Below are 21,915 nucleotides of genomic sequence, written 5' to 3'. Positions count from 1 at the left end.
GTAAGGCAAGACCTACCCCTCACAAATCCGTGCTGACTATCCCTAATCAAGCAGTGTCTTTCCAGATGCTCAGAAATCCTATCCTTCAGTACCCTTTCCATTACTTTGCCTACCACCGAAGTAAGACTAACTGGCCTGTAATTCCCAGGGTTATCCCTAGTTCCTTTTTTGAACAGGGGCACGACATTCGCCACTCTCCAATCCCCTGGTACCACGCCTGTTGACAGTGAGGACGAAAAGATCATTGCCAACGGCTCTGCAATTTCATCTCTTGCTTCCCATAGAATCCTTGGATATATCCCGTCAAGTTTTTCAAAATGCCCAACACATCTTCCTTCCTGACAAGTATTTCCTCGAGCTTACCAATCTGTTTCACACTGTCCTCTCCAACAATATCGCCCCTCTCATTTGTAAATACAGAAGAAAAATACTCATTCAAGACCTCTCCTATCTCTTCAGACTCAATACACAATCTCCCGCTACTGCCCTTGATCGGACCTACCCTCGCTCTAGTCATTCTCATATTTCTCACATATGTGTAAAAGGCCTTGGGGTTTTCCTTGATCCTACCCGCCAAAGATTGTTCATGCCCTCTCTTAGCTCTCCTAATCCCTTTCTTCAGTTCCCTCCTGGCTATCTTGTATCCCTCCAATGCCCTGTCTAAACCTTGTTTCCTCAGCCTTACATAAGTCACCTTTTTCCTCTTAACAAGACATTCAACCTCTCTTGTCAACCATGGTGTAAAAATGATGGTTGCGGCCTGATTTTGCGATTGCTGACCTCATTCCCGATGCTCCCAATTTTCACCAGCGCAGGTTAAGGGTGTGGGCTAGTGCAGGTCACAAGTCCACACCCTGGACGCCCAACCTGACTGGCTCCATTGCAGGGATAGACATCTCCCAGTCCTCCACAATTATCATAGTCAGGCCAGTTTTTAAAACACTCATGTTTCACGGGACCTCAAAGGTGTTCTGGATGATGGAATGTTTTGAAAGGTAAGTTCAAAAGGTCTTATCTGTGTTCTGAGCTATCACTCTCCAACCACCCACCGTGGCCTCAAGACCCTCCTTTCTAAGCTGTCTTCCATCCACACATATGCATAATGAGTCTTTGCTGAGAACTCAAACATCCATTAGACTGGTGAAACAGTTGCACCCCAGGGAAAACATTGCTTGATTTATTGAAAGCTCTTTGATCTATTCTGTCAATTGTCCCAAGATATTGACACAAGATAAACAGATTTCAAGTGTTTGCTATTTATACTTTAAATGGTCTGGATGATTGAAACTTTTATTGGGCTGCAATAAAAAAAACGTTTAAGTAAGTGGAAAGTTATGAATGGCTGTGTTTTTAAAAGCTTTTTAACACATCCTATTGTCACTATTGGGCTCATTAGTTCTGTAATGAATATATAGTGGGTGAATGGGCATGGAAGTGCCATAGTTTGGCATGCAGGGTATGGATAGACATAGGGAGCAGATGGAGAGGCACAAGTTGGCATGAGGATATCAGGGCCAACGGGGTGTGGAGGGGCATTGTTTGGCATGGGGAATATGAGGGCTCATGGAGTGTGTGTAGACTTTAAGGGGTCAGGCCTAGAGGGTTGTTCTTTGTTCCTTGATTTGCAGCCATTATTATGAAGTCCCATAGCAGCAAGGTGGGCCCCTTTAAATAGCTCGCCTTTGCGCTCGACAGCCAGCCCCTGCAGCTACCTTCAAACTCTTTCCATGGGCAGCAGACCAGAATCCTGTAAGCACCACAACCCATGCCCCCCATCCCACCACCCAACCCCCTCCCACCCTACCTCACCAGAATGAAAATCCTGTCTTAATAGCACTTTCATCCGAGGTAATAGCGCCAAGTTGGGAACTTTCCTAACTCCTCTTACCTGCCTCAAAGATGAAAATTTGGCCTAAAATCTGTGATTGGAGGAGCAGCAAGGGCGGAAGGGGGGAAACCTGTCATTGGAGATTGATGAACAGTTATTCTGGCTGGTCCCACTGTCAACATGCAGAAGACCTTCAGCTGCGCATCACCAGTCACTTTGAACAGATGCTCAACAACCAGCCTGACCCATTCGACATCCCCTATAATGGCATAGACAGGAAGCTGAATAAGAAAAAAAGAGGAGGCAAGAGGCAGGCCAGGGTAGGGTGAGAGTTTGTACTGGATAGGGGTGGGGTGAGAGTCTGTGTCGCATTGGGATGAGGTGGGAGAGTATATCAGGCCGAGGTAGACGGGTGCCAGGCTGGGGTGGGAATCTGTAGCAGGCTGGGGTGAGGGTGGGAGTCTGCACTGAGCCAGGGTTGGGTGGGAGTCTAGCACCCTTGTTGTTCTGGATGCACAGGGCTTTCTGTGTTCAAGAGTGGGAACCTGGCCTGGGATTGATTATAGTGACATCCTGCGACCCTTCTCTTAGTTTAAGAGGATCCCCATAAATATTCTGTACACAAGACTATGATGGGCCAAGTGATATCTAAAATTGTAAGTGTGGGAATATGGTTATCCTTATTCCAAGTGTTGTATCAAACTGGAACAGCCTTGAATGCGTTGATTCTTGGCTACAGTATATAATTATAAATTCAGAATTTATTCCTAACAATGCACAATATTCATTTCCAAAAGTTATTTGGTGGGATGGAGGCAGGGAAGGGAGTGCAAGGCTGAAGGTTTGACGAGGACACATAATACCCTTGGACCGACCCTTCACTTTTACATCAGATAAAGCAAAGGTATGGTTAAAGTGGAGTGTCAACAGCAAATTTTTAGTAAAAAAAAAATCAAATTTTAGCATTAAGTAGCGTTATATTGGCAAACAACCGTTAATATAAAATATAACTTCAGCAACACCTCTGTATATTTATTTAGGTTGGAATGAGCCAATGGCTTTTTTGTAGAGAGTGAGTTCCACAAGTAACCATGAACCATTCTCTCTACTTCCCATTCCCTGTTTTTATGTCTATATGTGTCTTTATTTCTTTCGCCCATTATATCTACCTGTCTCTCTCTCTCTCTCTCTCTCTTTACTTCATCCTATCTGTGTATGTCAATATATATACCATCATAGAATTTTAACAGACAAGAACCATTCAACCTGCTTCGAAACTATTTTGAAACGCTAACATTTCATTTTATTTCCACATTTTCGTTGTGTCCCTTTTATCTCCCTCTCTCTCCGTGCCATCTTTATTTCTCTCTCTCTTGCTTTCTGGACCTAAAATCTGTGGAAAATGTTAAATGTAATGAATGAAGAGCACCATTTGTTCAATGTTAATCCAAAGACCAAACACTTCCCTTGGCCTTGAAACGCCAAGGACAATGACACGAGTGATGCAATGTTCCATTTTTTGCACATGCATACCTCAGAATCTAGCTGAGAGGACAATTACACTTTCCTTTACTAAAGTCTTGTTTTTTAAAAGCTACCCACAAACCCTACTGAGATTCTAATTGTGGGATACTCAATGGGCCTTGTTTTGGGAAAACATGAAAAAAAACTCACCATGAAGTATAATTCAAATCTGCCATTACAAATAACTTACACATAGTACATTCCAATATATTTGTCATTTTTCACTTTCAAATTCATGTTCCTATAATAATTCCAACTCAGCAAATTATAATGTTTTATCAAATTAGGTTATATATATATATATATATATATATAACAATAGAACAAATTATGAGTTAGAGTTTTGACACATGTAATATCACTCCAAGCCTTTGACAGTACTCAAGCCTAGAACCATCAAAGCATAAACAAATGGTCCTTGTTTTCATACGGGCTATAAATAGTACTGTTACTACAGTACTGTGGTATTACTTTGTGTTCACAATACATCCACTCCCTTTGGTTTAAGCTGGAATTGTAAACAGATTTACAAAATTTACCCAGCGTGGGAAAGATTTAACAACTTGTCTGTTCTTTATAAGATGCAGGGTTCCAAATGGAATTCCTCCGTAAGCCAATGTAACCACAATAATGTGACAGAGACGGATTGGTCTGAAATCAGGTTTTGTGGCCAGTGGCTTGAAATGTCATCTCTAAATTCATAAAAGGTACCAGGACCTTCTCTCAACATTAAGATGAAAACAAGCAAGGAAATAGAATGAACACTGAGCACCCCGTTGCTCTGGAAACCAGCATCGTGTTCTGTGAGCCTGTGCAATCTTCCCAGCTGTTTGACTGCAGGCTCCAAAGTGAGTTTTGTGAAGTCGAGTATGAGTCACAGGCTGCGGTGTGGGAATACTTGAAAGACCTATTGCAAACAACAAAGCATCATTCTCCTTCCCGTGTCACCCAATTGTGTGACATTTCTGTTTTACACCAAAGACTTGTATTTTCTCTTTCACATTGGCAAAAAAAAACAGGATTGTCATGTGGGTGACTGGGGCACTGTTGGCCCTCAAGCACAAAAGAGTCCACTGTGATATGGATTTAATAGGAAAACCCCCAGTGGCCTGTATTTGAACAGGAATGTTGTATCAAAATGACAGTTTTCACAAAGAAATATTTCTGAGAACATCACTTCGAAATGCAATGAACCAAAGTTCCAGCGGAAATTGTTTTGCATTTTGTTCATCCATTTGAACACATAAAGCAGCAGTAATCTAGTTATACCCTAATCCTAACTCCTTTTTAGTATTTTTAATGTACATTATTGTACATTTCAAATGCATTATATATATCTAAATAGCATACTTTAATCATGATTGGTGCATGCACAATCCAACCCAAGACTTCCGTTTAAATCTAAACTGAAGAAAATCACATAAAGTAATGTCCTTTCATTACAAGACTGTCCATTGGGATCTGGATTTGAATCCAGGGAGATCATGGCTGAGGACACATTGGCATTTAGACTCCAAGGTGTGTGGCTGATAGATTAGATCCCTGGAAAAAGTAAGGGCACGTTGCAATGAACTAAGGATATTTCCTGGAGGATTTGTGCCGAGAAACTGAACATTTCTTTCAAATGGTGGAACAAATGCAAAATGATTTGACATATCTGGGAAGGAATTAAAGATTGCACCACAAAGGATAAGGAATGAAGATTGGTGCTGATGTTGGTACAAAAAAATCTTTTTCTACTTTTATAGTTGAAATGTAGTAAAACTATAATACATTTGAGAGGAGGTAATAGAGTTGTTTATTTGTGATATGAATCCAAGAAACTTTTAAAATTAAGATTAAAGGCATGATGCTTTTTTGAAGACCACTCATTTTGAAATTGAACTTTCGTAATCATAATTTTATTGGATGCACACTATCGGCAAAGATTAAAACAATCAACGACGAGTGCAGACTTGCTGCTGTTTGCAATTAGAAAATCAAATTACCCTAATTACCCTTATTACTGCTATGAATAGGTTTCAAAATTGGAATGTGTTGTTAAATATTATATATTTATATAAATAAAATGTTACACAATGATATGTTTATGAATTTAAATAGAAGGCATTGGACATGTTATTGGCCGATTGACGTAAACAGTCTAAAATCGACATTACTCCTGCCCATGATAGTTTATACAAACTGAGATCCTGAATGGGCTGTATTGAACGCATGCAAAGACTGGCAAGCACAGGGGACATTTTTTGACACATCTGGTGCTTTGGAAGATAAGTAATTTTTTTTTAAAGCAGTATTTCCATTCTGCTCAATGGATTACAAAATTTGGATTTATCGAGCTGAATTTTCCTGCCCATGGAGTGGTAGCATTGGAGACACAGGAGCTGGAAAATAGGAGGGAGCCACATTATCTGGGAAGTTTCCTAACAGTGGGTAGGGATCTGGAAGCAAGTTGCCAATGATCATACTTAAGGTTACAATTAGGGGCAGTTTAGGTGGTCTGCTGGGATTTTGCTGGAGGCAGAGCCCCCCCCCCCCTGCCTCCTTCCAACCATGTGAAGAGGCCACCAGCTCTGTGGATGCCGCTTCCTGCTGGCAACCTGGGGGTCCTGATGCACAATCAATTGCACAAAGACGCAGATTGGGTACAACTGTGGCTTTATTGCAGTCAGATGCGTGGCCTCCTGCTGCAGCTGGCGAAATGGCAGGGCAATGGAGGTCATGCATATTTATACAGATCTTAGTGGGTGGAGCCAACTAGCAGGGGCTACCGGCGAACCTGTAGTGCAGGTCCTACCTTACATCTCCTATTACAGTGGTTCACCACATTCACCCCCTGTTAAAAATGAGTCCGGCGGGGGTGACGTGAAACTATATATAATTAGTGCAATTATGTACAGTGTTAAGAATGAGGAAAACAAGGAAGAAGAAAAAAATGAAAAGTCCATGTTGACAGTCCGGAGTCCGTCAAAGGTTCAGCCGATCCAGTGCTTTGGTGCTTCGTTGGGAGCGGCGTAACGGTGGCGGCGAATTCGGTGCTGGCGGTTGTGGAGGTGGCACCGATGGCGGTGGTGGCGGTGCTGATGCTGGCCAGTCATCGGGGAACTCCAGGAGCGTGCCGAAATCCTCTTTGTCTTCTTGTGCGGAAAGGGGGGGGGGGTTGATCTGGTGGGGTCAATGTTGGCGGTGCGGTGGGAGGGGGGGGCGCATGGGTGGGGGAGTGTGTTGGGGTGGAACCTGGCAGTCCCTGAGTGAGACAGTATCTTGGCGGCCGTCGGGCAACTCCACGTAGGCATATTGAGGGTTGGCGTGGAGCAGGTGAACCCTGTCCACCAAGGGGTCCGCCTTGTGCCTACGGAGAAGGACCGGTCCTGGAGCTGTGAGCCAAGTCAGGAGCGACACCCCGGATGTGGACTTCCTGGGGAAGGTAAATACATGTTCATGGGGTGTGTTATTAGTGGCGGTGCACAATAGTGACCGGCTGGAGTGTAGAGCGTCAGGGAGGACCTTCTGCCAGCGAGAGGCTGGCAGGTTCCTGGACCGTAGTGCCAGCTGGACGGCCCTCCAAACCGTCCCATTTTCCCGTTCTACTTGCCCGTTTCCCCGGGGGAGGCTGGAGACTATACCCCTGCTGAGCAGGAACTGACGCAGCTCATTCCTCATGAATGAGGATCCCCTGTGACTGTGGATGTAAGCGGGGAAACCGAACAGAGCGAAGATGGTGTTGAGGGCCTTGATGATGGTGGCAGACGTCATATTGGGGCATGGGATGGAGAAGGGGAATCTGGAGTACTCATCGACCACATTGAGAATGTACGTGTTGCGGTCGGTGGAGGGGAGGGGCCCTTTGAAATCCACGCTGAGGCGTTCAAAGGGGCGCGAAGCCTTCACCAGGTGCGCACGGTCCGGCCGGTAGAAGTGCGGCTTGCTCGCCGCACAGACCTGGCAGTCCCTGGTGACTGTCCTTACTTCCTCGACAGAGTAGGGCAGATTGCGAGCTTTGACCAGATGGTACAATCTAGTGACCCCCGGGTGACTAAGGCTGTCGTGTAGGGCCCGGAGTTGGTCCACTTGTGCGCTGGCACATGTACCTTGGGAGAGGGCGCCTGGGTGCTCGTTGAGTTTACAAAATCTCGTAATTATAGGTGGAGAGCTCGATTCTCCACCGCAAAATTTTATCATTTTTGATCTTGCCCCACTGTGTGTTATTGAACATGAAGGCTACCGACCGTTGGTCAGTGAGGAGAGTGAATCTCTTACCGGCCAGGTAATGGCTCCATTGCCGCACAGCTTCAACGATAGCTTGGGCCTCCTTTTCGACGGATGAGTGTCGAATTTCAGAGGCATGAAGGGTGTGGGAAAAGAATGCCACGGGTCTGCCTGCCTGGTTTAGACCCCCGGGGAAACGGCAGCAAGGGCGACGTCTGAAGCGTCGCTTTCTACTTGAAAAGGCAGTGACTCGTCCACTGCGCGCATCCCGGCCTTCGCGATGTCTGCTCTGATGCGGGGGAAAGCATGTTGTGCCTCGGCCGCGAGAGGGAATTGGGTGGACTGAATGAGTGGGCCGGCCTTGTCCGCATAGTTTGGAACCCACTGGGCGTAATAGAAAAAGAACCCGAGGCAGCATTTGAGCGCATTGCGGCAGTTGGGGAGGGGGAGCTCCATGAGGGGGCGCATGCGGTCGGGGTCTGGCCCGAGAAGTCCGTTTTGGACTACATAGCCGGGAATGGCTAACCGGGGCATGCTGAACACACACTTCTCTTTGTTATAGGTCAGGTTGAGAAGAGTGGCAGAGCGGAGGAATTTATCGAGGTTGGCATCGTGGTCCTGCTGGTCATGGCCGCAGATGGTGACATTATCTAAGTACGGAAAGGTGGCCCACAAACCGTACTGGTCGACCATTCGGTCCATTTCCCTTTGGAAGACCAAGACCCCGTTTGTGACGCCGAAAGGGACCCTAAGGAAGTGATAGAGGCGACCGTCCGCCTCGAAGGCAGTGTATGGACGGTCCGACTTCCGGATGGGGAGCTGGTGGTAGGCGGATTTCAGGTCAATTGTTGAGAAGACCCGGTACTGCACAATCTGATTGACCATATCAGATATGCGTGGGAGGGGGTACGCGTCGAGCTGCGTGTACCGATTGATGGTCTGGCTGTAGTCCTCGACCATCCTGTGTTTCTCCCCAGTTTTAACCACTACCACTTGGGCTCTCCAGGGGCTGTTGCGGGCCTCGATAATACCCTCCTTATGCAGCCGCTGGACTTCGGACCTGATGAAGGTCTTGTCCTAGGTGCTGTACCGTCTGCTCCTGGTGGCAACGGGCTTGCAATCCGCAATTAGATTGGCAAAAAGGGAGTGGGGATCGACCTTGAGGGTCGCGAGGCCATAAACGGTAAGGGGGGGTAGGGGCCTGCCGAATTTGAGGGTGAGGCTCTGGAGATTGCACTGGAAGTCCAGGCCCAACAGGAGTGCAGCACAGAAATTAGGAAGGACGGAGAGGCGGAAGTTACTAAATTCTACACCCTGGACAGTGAGGGTGACTGTACGGAAGCCTCGGATCGGGACGGAGTGGGATCCTGAGGCGAGGAAGATCCTTTGATTGGCAGGATGGACCGCGAGGGAGCAGCGCCTTACCTTATCTGGGTGTACAAAGCTTTCGGTGCTCCCAGAGTCCAGCAGGCACGAGGTCACGTGGCCGTTTATTTTCACCGTCGTCGACGCGGTGGCCAGGTTGTGCAGGAGAGATTGGTCCAGCGTCATCGAAGCGAGCTGTGGGTAGTCGTCGGATGCTTCAGATGGCGAGCGTGTGCAGTTCCGATCTCGGAATGTCCGAAGACCCTGTGGGGAACAAGATGGCGGCGCCCATGGTGTGCACATTGCGGGGTCGGGACAAGATGGCGGCACCCGGACTTCCGGGTGCGGCGATGACCAGCTGAGTCGCACGTTTCGGCAGCTCCCGGTGGAACGGACATTTGGGCTCTTAATAAGAGCCCCAACGGCAATTTTAACGGCTAAAAGTACTGTGCGGTGAACCAGAAGGGAATCCCCCCTGGATACGGATGAAAAAAGGATAGGAAGGTGGCCGGATTGCGGTGGATCCTTTAGAGCAGCGGCAAGGAAGGCAAGCAAAAACCAAGATGGCGTCGGAAGGTGGCAGTTTAATATGGGGCCCTGAACAACACGAGTTTTTGAAACGCTGCGTGGAAGAACTCAAAAAGGAAATGAAGAAGGAGCTGTTGGCCCCGATATTACAGGCGATCGAAGGGCTAAAGGAGGAGCAAAAGACCCAGGAGCGGGAGCTTCGGGTCGTGAAGGCAAAGGCTGCCGAGAATGAGGACGACATACAGGGCCTGGTGGTGAAGACGGAGATGCACGAGGCACACCATAAAAGATGTGTGGAAAGGCTGGAGGTGCTGGAGAACAACGCGAGGAGGAACAACCTAAGGATTCTTGGTCTTCCTGAAGGTGCGGAGGGAGCGGATGTCGGGGCATATGTGAGCACGATGCTGCACTCGTTAATGGGAGCGGAGGCCCCGGCGGGTCCGCTGGAGGTGGAGGGAGCATACCGAGTGATGGCGCGAGGACCGAGAGCAGGAGAAATTCCTAGAGCCATAGTGGTGAGATTCCTCCGTTTTAAGGACAAAGAGATGGTCCTTAGATGGGCAAAGAAAACTCGGAGCAGTAAGTGGGAGAACGCGGTGATCCGCGTATACCAAGACTGGAGTGCGGAGGTGGCGAGAAGGAGGGCGAGCTTTAATCGGGCCAAGGCGGTGCTTCACAAAAAGAAGATAAAATTCGGAATGCTGCAACCGGCAAGATTGTGGGTCACATATCAAGGGAGGCACCACTACTTTGAGACGGCGGATGAGGCGTGGACTTTTATCGTGGAAGAAAAATTGGAATGAGCGGGTTATTTTTTTTTTTTAAAAAAGAACGTTTGAAACAAAGTGGTGGGGCGAGTATGGGGGGCGAAGAGGGGGGTAAAAAGGGGGGAAAGAGGAGTTTTATGTTATTAATCCTGCGATGTGGTAACTTTTCTCTCTTCCACAGGAGGTGGTGGGGGGAGGAAAGGAGGTGGAGGAGATGGGGCGTTGGCCATTGGGGGCGGGGCCAAGGGGGAAGCACGGGCTCGATTCCCGCGCTATGATAATCATGGCGGGAATAGGGAAGCAGGAAGGAGGGGGCGTCGCACGGTGCGAGCCGAGGTCACGGGGGGAAGCCAAGGTCGGCCAGAGTTTGCTGACTTCTGGGAGCAACATGGGGGGTGTAACTACGCTAGTGGGGGATCTAGCGGGAGGGGTGGGAGGGGGAAATTATTGGGCTGCTGCTGCTGGGGAGAGGGGGGAGCTGGCATGAGGTGGGATGGGCGGGGGAGCACCGCCTGGGGGGGACACAGCTGCGTGGGAACCGGGTGAGGAGCTGGAAAAAGGGGATGGCTAATCAACAAGGGGGGGAGGTAAAAAGCCCCCCAACCCGGCTGATCACGTGGAACGTGAGAGGGCTGAACGGGCCGATAAAGAGTACACGGGTACTCGCACACCTTAAGAAACTTAAGGCAGACGTGGTTATGTTACAGGAAACGCACTTGAAACTGATAGACCAGGTGAGACTACGCAAAGGTTGGGTGGGGCAGGTGTTCCATTCGGGGCTAGATGCGAAAAACAGGGGGGTGGCTATATTAGTGGGGAAGCGGGTAATGTTTGAGGCAAAGACTATAGTGGCGGATAGCGGGGGCAGATACGTGATGGTGAGTGGCAAACTACAGGGGGAGACGGTGGTTTTGGTAAACATATATGCCCCGAACTGGGATGATGCCAATTTTATGAGGCGTATGCTAGGACGCATCCCGGACCTAGAGGTGGGAAAGTTGGTAATGGGGGGAGATTTCAATACGGTGTTGGAACCAGGGCTGGATAGGTCGAAGTCCAGGACTGGAAGGAGGCCGGCAGCAGCCAAGGTGCTTAAAGATTTTATGGAGCAGATGGGAGGAGTAGACCCGTGGAGATTTAGCAGACCTAGGAGTAAGGAGTTTTCGTTTTTCTCCTATGTCCACAAAGTCTATTCGCGAATAGACTTTTTTGTTTTGGGAAGGGCGTTGATCCCGAAGGTGAGGGGAACGGAATATACGGCTATAGCCATTTTGGATCACGCTCCACATTGGGTGGACTTGGAGATAGGGGAGGAAACAGAAGGGCGCCCACCCTGGAGAATGGACATGGGACTAATGGCAGATGAGGGGGTGTGTCTAAGGGTGAGGGGGTGCATTGAAAAGTACTTGGAACTCAATGATAATGGGGAGGTCCAGGTGGGAGTGGTCTGGGAGGCGCTGAAGGCAGTGGTTAGAGGGGAGCTGATATCAATAAGGGCACATAAAGTAAAGCAGGAGAGTAGGGAATGGGAGCGGTTGCTGCAAGAACTTTTGAGGGTGGACAGGCAATATGCGGAGGCACCGGAGGAGGGACTGTACAGGGAAAGGCAAAGGCTACACGTAGAATTTGACTTGCTGACAACGGGTACTGCAGAGGCACAGTGGAGGAAGGCACAGGGTGTACAGTACGAATATGGGGAGAAGGCGAGCAGGTTGCTGGCCCACCAATTGAGGAAAAGGGGAGCAGCGAGGGAAATAGGGGGAGTGAGGGATGAGGAAGGAGAGATGGAGCGGAGAGAGTGAATGGAGTGTTCAAGGCATTTTATAAAAAAATTATACGAAGCTCAACCCCCGGATGGGAGGGAGAGAATGATGGGCTTTCTGGACCGGCTGGAATTTCCCAAGGTGGAGGAGCAGGAAAGGGTGGGACTGGGAGCACAGATTGAAATAGAGGAAGTAGTGAAAGGAATTAGGAGCATGCAGGCGGGGAAGGCTCCGGGACCGGATGGATTCCCAGTTGAATTTTACAGGAAATATGTGGACTTGCTCGCCCCCCTACTGATGAGGACCTTTAATGAGGCAAAGGAAAGGGGACAGCTGCCCCCGACTATGTCTGAGGCAACGATATCGCTTCTCCTAAAGAAGGAAAAGGACCCGCTGCAATGCGGGTCCTATCGACCTATTTCCCTCCTAAATGTAGACGCTAAGATTCTGGCCAAGGTAATGGCAATGAGGATAGAGGATTGTGTCCCGAGGGTGGTCCATGAGGACCAAACTGGGTTTGTGAAGGGGAGACAGCTGAATACGAATATACGGAGGCTGCTAGGGGTAATGATGATGCCCCCACCAGAGGGGGAATCGGAGATAGTGGTGGCGATGGATGCCGAGAAAGCATTTGATAGAGTGGAGTGGGATTATCTGTGGGAGGTGCTGAGGAGATTTGGTTTTGGAGATGAGTATGTTGGATGGGTGCAGCTGTTGTATAGGGCCCCAGTGGCGAGTGTGGTCACGAATGGACGGGGATCTGCATACTTTCGGCTCCATAGAGGGACAAGGCAGGGATGCCCTCTGACCCCATTATTGTTTGCACTGGCGATTGAGCCCCTGGCAATAGCATTGAGGGGTTCCAAGAAGTGGAGGGGAGTACTTAGAGGAGGAGAAGTACACCGGGTATCTCTGTATGCGGATGATTTGTTGTTATATGTAGCGGACCCGGCGGAGGGGATGCCAGAGATAATGCGGACACTTCGGGTGTTTGGAGAATTCTCAGGATATAAACTGAACATGGGGAAAAGTGAGTTGTTTGTGGTGCATCCAGGGGAGCAGAGCAGAGAAATAAAGGACTTTCCGCTGAGGAAGGTAACAAGGGACTTTCGTTACTTGGGGATCCAGATAGCCAAGAATTGGGGTACATTGCATAGGTTAAATTTAACGCGATTGGTGGAACAAATGGAGGAGGACTTCAAGAGATGGGACATGGTATCCCTGTCACTGGCAGGGAGGGTGCAGGCGGTTAAAATGGTAGTCCTCCCGAGATTCCTCTTTGTGTTTCAGTGCCTCCCGGTGGTGATCACGAAGGCTTTATTCAAAAGGATCGAAAAGAGTATTATGAGTTTTGTGTGGGCCGGGAAGACCCCGAGAGTGAGGAAGGGATTCTTACAGCGTAGTAGGGATAGGGGGGGGCTGGCACTACCGAGCCTAAGTGAGTACTACTGGGCCGCCAATATCTCAATGGTGAGTAAGTGGATGGGAGAAGAGGAGGGAGCGGCGTGGAAGAGATTGGAGAGGGCGTCCTGTAGGGGGACTAGCCTACAAGCTATGGTGACGGCCCCATTGCCGTTCTCACCGAAGAAATACACCACAAGCCCAGTGGTGGTGGCGACTTTGAAAATTTGGGGACAGTGGAGACGGCATAGGGGAAAGACGGGAGCCTTGGTGGGGTCCCCGATAAGAAATAACCATAGGTTTGCCCCGGGGAGAATGGATGGGGGATTTGGAATATGGCAAAGAGCAGGAGTAACGCAACTGAAAGATCTGTTTGTGGATGGGAAGTTCGCAAGTCTGGGAGCGCTGACCGAGAAATATGGGTTGCCCCAAGGGAATGCATTCCGGTGTATGCAACTGAGGGCTTTTGCGAGGCAACAGGTGAGGGAATTCCCGCAGCTCCCGACGCATGAGGTGCAGGACAGAGTGATCTCAAAGACATGGGTGGGGGACGGTAAGGTGTCAGATATATATAGGGAAATGAGGGACGAGGGGGAGATTATGGTAGATGAGCTGAAAGGGAAATGGGAAGAAGAGCTGGGGGAGGAGATTGAGGAGGGGCTGTGGGCGGATGCCCTGAGTAGGGTAAACTCATCGTCCTCGTGTGCCAGGCTAAGCCTGATTCAATTTAAAGTGTTACACAGGGCGCATATGACTGGAGCACGGCTCAGTAAATTTTTGGGGGTAGAGGATAGGTGTGCGAGATGCTCGAGAAGCCCAGCGAATCACACCCACATGTTTTGGTCATGTCCGGCACTACAGGGGTTCTGGGTGGGGGTGACAAAGGTGCTTTCGAAAGTAGTGGGGGTCCAGGTCGAACCAAGCTGGGGGTTGGCTATATTTGGGGTTGTGCAGGAGGCGAGAGAGGCCGATGTTTTGGCCTTTGCGTCCCTAGTAGCCCGGCGCAGGATACTGTTGATGTGGAAGGAAGCCAAGCCCCTGGGGATGGAGACCTGGATAAATGACATGGCAGGGTTTATAAAGCTGGAACGGATTAAGTTCGTCCTAAGGGGTCAAGGGTTCACCAGGCGGTGGCAACCGTTCGTCGAATACCTCACAGCAAGATAGAGGGAATGGAAAAGAAGAAGGCAGCAGCAGCAGCCCGGGGGGAGGGGGGGGGGAGGAACCAGAAGGACTCTCAGGGTTGTTAATACATATGTATAATATGTCCAGGTCGTTGCTATAAATAATTGTATATTGGACTGTTAAATCATATTTTTGGAGAGTGTTTATCTGAGACAAGGCAGTTGCCATTTAGTTTTAGTTTTAGTTTTTGTTATATATTATTTATTCTTTGTTTATAAAACAGGTCATTGTTATTTATACTGTTATATTATTGTGTAAAGGATACACAATGTACTGTGATGGTTGACCAAAAATTTTCAATAAAATATTTTTTTTAAAAAAAGATGGCGGCGCCCATGAAGGGGAACAAGATGGCGACGCCCATTGATCGCACATGGCCCTGAGAGAAGAAGATGGCGGCTCCCATTGTGCGTTTGGCATGCAGGAGGGGGCGATAGCGGGCACGATCGCAGCAACTGCGCGGGCCTGGCACATTGCCACGAAGTGGCCCTTCTTACTGCAGGATTTACAAATGGCAGTGCGGGCCAGGCAGTGTTGGCGGGGGTGCTTCTGCTGACCGCAGAAGTAGCAGCGGGGACCCCCGAGGTGCGCGGATCGGCGTGCGGCGCAGGCATATTGGGAAGGCAGGGCGCCAGCTGAGGAGGTTGTCGGCGGGGTCCAGGAGGGGTAGGAAGGGGTAGAAGGGTGGGCAGCGCGGCGGGAGGGGTAGGACTGCATATTACAGAATGCGACCGTCATGGAGAGCGCCAAGGTTTTCGTCTCCGCTGGTTCGAGCGTGGCCCTTTCCAGTAATCATTCTCGGATGCGGTCCGCCGCAATCCCCGTCACGAAAGCATCGCGCATGAGGAGGTTAGCGTGTTCAGTGGCCGTAACGGCCTGACAGTCACAGTCCCGGATGAGTGGAATTAGGGCACACCAGAAGTCTTCGATGGACTCACCAGGTAGTTGCGAGCGGGTGGCGAGTACATGCCTGGCGAAGAGCGTGTTCGCCATCTGAGCACAGTGTTCTTTAAGGAGTTCCATTGCTTTTGCATAATTCGAGGCGTCTTGGATCAACGGGAACATGCTGGAGCTCAGTCTGGAGTACAGGATGTTTATCTTCTGAGCCTCCATTGGCGCGGGTTCCCAGCGTTGATGTAGGCCTCAAAACAGGCTAGCCAGTGAGTAAAGTCTTTTCTGGCGTCGGGCGAGTGCGGATCCAGCTGCAGGCGATCTGGTTTGATTCTGATATCCATTCTGTGGAAAAGTCTGACTGCAATAAATTGATGTGCAAACAATTGCACAAAGACGCAGATTGGGTACAACTGTGGCTTTATTGAAGTCAGATGCGTGGCCTCCTGCTGCACCTGGCGAAATGGTAGGGCAATGGATGTCATGCATATTTATACAAATCTTAGTGGGCGGAGCCAGTCGCCAGGGGCTACCGGCGAACCTGTAGTGCAGGTCCTACCTTACATCCCCTAATACAGTGATTCACTACAGGTCCATTGAGGTTCCATGTCCCAAAGAGAAGCCCTGCCTATCACTCTGCCTTTTTATTTTCAACAGCTTTCCGGCACACACTCATACTCTTATCTGACTCAGCAACGGCCACCTCTCATGGTGGGGCTGCCGAGGCCTCAGAACTGGAAGCTCTCTGATTGGGCGAGCAGCGTTGGGGGCCTACTTGCCATCCTTAATTGGATGGCAAGTTCAGAGGTGGCCAATTAGGAGGCTACCCCCCAGAATATTGCTGAGCTGGTACCCTGTTGGTAAGTGAAGGCTCAGAACCCCCATTTGGTCCCAACGTCGGGGTCCTGAAGCCATGGGAATGTTCAGCTCATCGCTTCACCAGTTCATTCAAATGTTGGTTTATTTATATCATGAAGAGTTTAGAAGGATGAGAGGGGATCTTATTGAAACTTACAAGATAATGCGAGGCCTGGATAGAGTGGACGTGGAGAGGATGTTTCCAGTTGTAGGAAACACTAGAACCAGAGACACCATCTCAGATTAAAGGGACGATCCTTTAAAACAGAGACGAGGAGGAGTTTTTTCAGCCAGAGGGTGGTGAATCTGTGGAACTCTTTACCGCAGAAGGCTGTGGAGGCCAATTCACTGAGTGTCTTTAAGACAGAGATAGATAGGTTCTTGATTAATCAGGGGTTATGGGGAGAAGGCAGGAGAATGGGGATGAGAAAATATCAGCCATGATTGAATGGCGGAGCAGACTTGATGGGCCAAGTGGCCTAATTCTGCTCTTATGTCTTATGGTCTTATGGTCTAATATCCTGCATTACAAAACCAAAAAGTCTGTGATTTTTCCTATTCCTGTGATTTCACCAAGCATACTGAGCCTATGAGGAGTTATTATGCTATGGGTCCAACTGGCAGCTACCAAAGTCGCCTTAATTCAGCAAATTTGCAATTTCCATTGATTTTATTTGGGGGAGGAGCTTGTTATCAGTTTTAAAATATTCTAGCAAGGGTCTTGGTGGTGCTCAGTGAAGCTGTACAAATCTGTGACGTGGCATAAGCAATGGAATAAATCACTAATGTTATTATATCCTTGACTTTAACGCCACAAAGCTATGTTGTAAATATAACATTACAATTCCGCATGTCTCCAGGAAAACCAGAGATATTCTCTATGAGCACGAGTTGGTGGTATAAAATCATAGTCTGAGTCAATAACAATGAGCGTGATTGGTGTTAGACACTCATCGTTCCACTGCATTCTGGGATCTGAATTAAAATGTTATCAATAAATGAAAGTAGTTTAATATTCATTGAGTGGTGTAACAACACTCTGGGCCAGTGCATGGTCAATTCCAGCCCCACTTGACCCGGAGTCACACCACGGTTGAAATTAACTTTTATTTTCTAATACCCGAGGCCTTCAAATGGCCAAAAGCTACAGTCACCAGGTTTGTATATTTAACTCAATTAACTTTTTATTATTAACAATAATTATAATTAAATAGACAACAAATACAACTGGTTGGCTACTATCTAATCTCTAACACCTCCTTTTAATGCGCCCCACTCTCTACACACAAACACAGACAAACAAACACAAAGGGGACAGAGGGGTGTAAAATAATGCTGAAAGTAAAAGGATTAGGGAGTTTGTTTCAGATGGATATCTTCCAGTTGGTTTCTTCTTCAATCTAGGCATTCAGATAGATGTTGAGGTGCGGAGAATCGGCACCATTTGCGCCGACGCGTTTGGCGCGTCACTGGCAGCGCGGGCTGCTGGAATCGGCGGGGCCACCGATTCTCCGTCCCGAATGGGCCGAGCGGCCGCGCGGATACGACAGAGTCCCACTGGCGCCGTTCACCCCTGGTCGCTGCCGGCAGGAACTCTGCACTAACGGTCGGGGGGGCGGCCAGTGGGGTGGGGGAGGGGGGCTCCTTCACCGGGAGGGTGGGCCTCCAATGGGGTCTGGCCCACAATCGGGGCCCGCGATTGGCGGGCTGGTCGCTACCCCCCGGGCCTACTTCCCTGCGCGGCCGGCACTTGAACACCGACGCCATGTTGAGTCGGGCCCGCGCGCTAAACAGCCACGCATGCGCTGGTTGGCGCGGCGCCCATTTGGCGCCAGGAAAGGAGGCTGGAGCGGCGTGAACCGCTCCAGCGCCATGCTGGCCCCCTGTGGGGGACAGACTAGGTCGTACCCGGGCCCAGTTCGCACCGTCGTGAAACGCAACGGCGTTCACGACAGCGGAAACACTTGGGCTCCATTTGGGAAAATCGCCCCCGTTATCTTTTCTTTCAAATTGTAATGGTTTTCTCTGTCGACTCACAGAAATAGCAGGCAGCCAGCTTTCGAGGGGGAGAAGGAGACAACTTCCTCTTTCAGGGTCCAGTGGCTTCTGCCATCAGACAGTAGGCAGCGGAGCAGAGAGATAGCTGCTTTCACCTTGAAGGTCCAGTGGGTTCTCTCCGAAACAACCCACCTGACAAGAACCAATCGCTGTTGAGTGCCCGGCAGAATACTGTCCCTGGATAATCCATTGGCTAGCAGCCAATCAATCAAAATTAACCCCTCCAATCTCTTGGGTGTTATAATGTCTGGGTTCATCTGCCCAAAATACAAAACTTTATTTGACAGTGTACTATTCTGACACTTTAAGTTCCTTACATCCTCTGCTCAACTTAAACAATGTCTCCATTTACAGCTGAATTGGATTGTACAATTGTAATTTATCATCGATCAGAAGTAAGGCTATGAATTAATTAATTGCTTTAACCAATTTTACTGAGTGGAAATTAAATCTTCAGCTCTTAATCGGCTATCTTACCAGCAATTTAGATTTGTTGAAAATTGCACGTTCAACTAAAAGATTCAATAAGCCAACATTTATGAAACAAAAGACCATTGTTAGTCCTTCCAAACTTTATAGACTGACTTAGTCAGAAGTTGCTGCGTAATTGTCATAAAAGAACCTGCCAGATGTCAAGAAAATATCAAACCTCAAGTCATATGGTGCTAACAGAAGAAGAGTCTACAACCCAAATGTAGAAGTAGAAATTTTCCCAAAACCCACCAGTATCCACTCCAGATTCTCCACAAGTATCACCAGAAGAGTAATTACATAGCCACAAATACAATCTGTACTATCATTATTGTTAATGACCAAAAGTTGAGATTATACTATTCCCAGTAGAGGAAGCAGATACAGACTCAAAAATAACAAATCCCACACAACCAAAAGATTGTTACACATGTTCCCAGCTTCACTTTACAATAAAATAATTCAATTTGCATCAACAAGGGATGATGGAAAGTATTAAACACCCTTAAACTTACCTTAATTTTACTTTATGTGGTGGTGCAGTGTGGTTCATCTGGATGTGCAATGTATTATTGGTAGCTTCAGCGGTGTATTGGAATCCCGCTTTGCAGAATCTCACCCCACTGTGGAACACAGAAGAATAAGGGTCACCTGTCCTGGGCGACCAATTGGGACTCAAGGGGTAAATCACTGCAGGAGGAGGAGTTCTCCAAGGACAGAGGTATTTTGTTCACTAATGAAATCTTTGAAAGTGCATCATTGCACCCACTCTCCAAATCAGTAACAGTGATGCTTGGATGCTTCATAATTCTCTCTGTTTTTTGGGGTTAGCGGACGTAGGAATGGCTTGGTATATAATAAGATTACCAGATACTTGGAATATCATTCACACTGGACACAGCTATGAATTTGAAGCCACAACGATAAACCACGTTACATTTAAATTGGCTTGTCCTGGGTATAGGACAGTTGGTTGTTCACTGATCATCATCCTGACTATGGTGGTGGCCATTTTAAGCTTTGAAATCAGGTTGATGAAAATAACTCTAAATTGTTTCAAACCATGAAAGCACCATTATACCATTTCTGTACAATTCTTTGGCTAGGTTGGTGCACTGTGAGTGTAAAACAAAATTCTGTTTATCGTCTTCAGAAGGGAACAGTTCTGCAAACCTACTGGATGTATTGAACAATGTGCAGGAAGGCCCATCTCTATAAAACTTCTGGCAGATTTACATTAAGGGTGTGGTTGATTGCACAAGACAGGCATTTGAGAACCAGTGACATCAACAGCCATCTGCCATCCATATAAAAGCAGCTCAAGAATTGTACTTGGAACCAGATTATTTGATAGAAAGCTGGGTATCAAAAACATGATGAAAACCATCAAAGACAGACAGCTGCAATTCATAATCTTAAAAGAAAAAAATAATTTATAACAATTTTCCTGGTGACAAAAAAACTCCTTTGGTATTACGTCTTGGAGCCCGCCACGGTGACCCAGAGAAATGGTACAATAGGTGGAGGTTTTCCCTGCATTATCCGTACTTTATTTCAACCCGTTGTTTTTTTCATTTATAAACTTGGGATCCATATTCTTAATCTGATGCTTTAATTGTTGAGGCTGTTTAATGTACTGATAGCCTGAGTATTGCTGAATATTGTTTTGTACTTCTATAATTATAATCTAAATAAACTTAGTCGCTTTAGAAAATCTTACAGTGACAAACTGAATTTGATTTCATGCAACAAATGGGACAAGTCATAGAAACCTACAGCGCAGAAGAACACCATTAGGTCCATCGAGTCTATGGCTCAAAAGAGCACCCTACCTAGACCCACTCCCCCACCCTATCCCTGTAACCCTATCTAACCTTTGGACATTAAGGGGCAAATTAGTATGGCCAATCCACCTAACCTGCATACCTTTGGACTGTGGGAGGAAACTGGAGCACCCGGAGAAAACCTATGCAGACACGAGAAGAAAGTGCAAACTCCACATAGTCACCCGAGGTCGGAATTGAACCTGGGACCCTGGCACTGTGACGCAGCAGTGCTAACCACCATGCCACCCCTACAATACAGAAGGAAAACTTTCAGTCCTTTGTACCCCTGCCAGCTATTTGAAAGAGTTATCCAATTAGTTCCACACTCTCAATTTCTCCCTACAGCCCTGCAAATTTCACTTTTCAAGTAACTATTCAATTCTCTTTTGAAAGTTACTAATGAACCTGCTTCCACCAGACTTTCCGGCAGTGCTTCCAAATGAGATGAAGAACCACTTTTGAGAGAACAAGGTTGCAGAGCTGCAGTTTTCTTCCAGTCTGTAGGCTTTCCATGACCCCAAAAACCAATGTTACAGCCTCCTCCAAGTAATAAATTCTTTCTTGCTGGGCAGAGCAAATGCACAATCTCCTGAACTAAGAATCCACAGTGTGTGATTGCACCACTGAATTACTTGCACAGCATTGCATCCTGGAGAAGCTCGCCCTTGATCCATTTCAAGCTAAAGTTAACATGGCCATAAAGCAGTTGCCTGTGGTTGAGTCTCCAGATACCAATGGCATCCCACCTGAAGTATTCAAGTACAGAGGAACTCACATGGTTGGGAAACATACTAGCCTTTTATGCTTAATCTGGGCATCATTCACAAATAGAAGGGAAGCAAGTCCATCTATAACAATGATTGTGGTATTTTACTGGCATGATAGCACAGTGGTTAGCACAGTGGTTAGCACTGTGGCTTCACGGCTCCAGGGTCCCAGGTTCGATTCAAGGCTTGGGTCACTGTCCATGCAGAGTTTGCACGTTCTCCCTTTGTCTGCGTTAGGTGGGGTGACTGGGTCACGGATAGAGTGGAGGCGTGGGATTAAGTAAGATGCCCTTTCCAAGAGCCAGTGCAGACTCGATGGGCCGAATGGTCTTCTTCTGCACTGTAAATTTTATGATTCTATGATTCTACTTCTCTCCACAGTAGGAAAAATTCTTGCAAGTGTTACTCTCAACAAGATTGTCACTCATCTTACAAATGCATTGGGCAGCACGGTGGCGCAGTGGGTTAGCCCTG

Source organism: Scyliorhinus torazame, chromosome 1 (genome assembly GCF_047496885.1).
Source record: "Scyliorhinus torazame isolate Kashiwa2021f chromosome 1, sScyTor2.1, whole genome shotgun sequence".
Taxonomy (NCBI): Eukaryota; Metazoa; Chordata; class Chondrichthyes; order Carcharhiniformes; family Scyliorhinidae; genus Scyliorhinus; species Scyliorhinus torazame.
Note: the sequence above shows the minus strand (reverse complement) of the source record.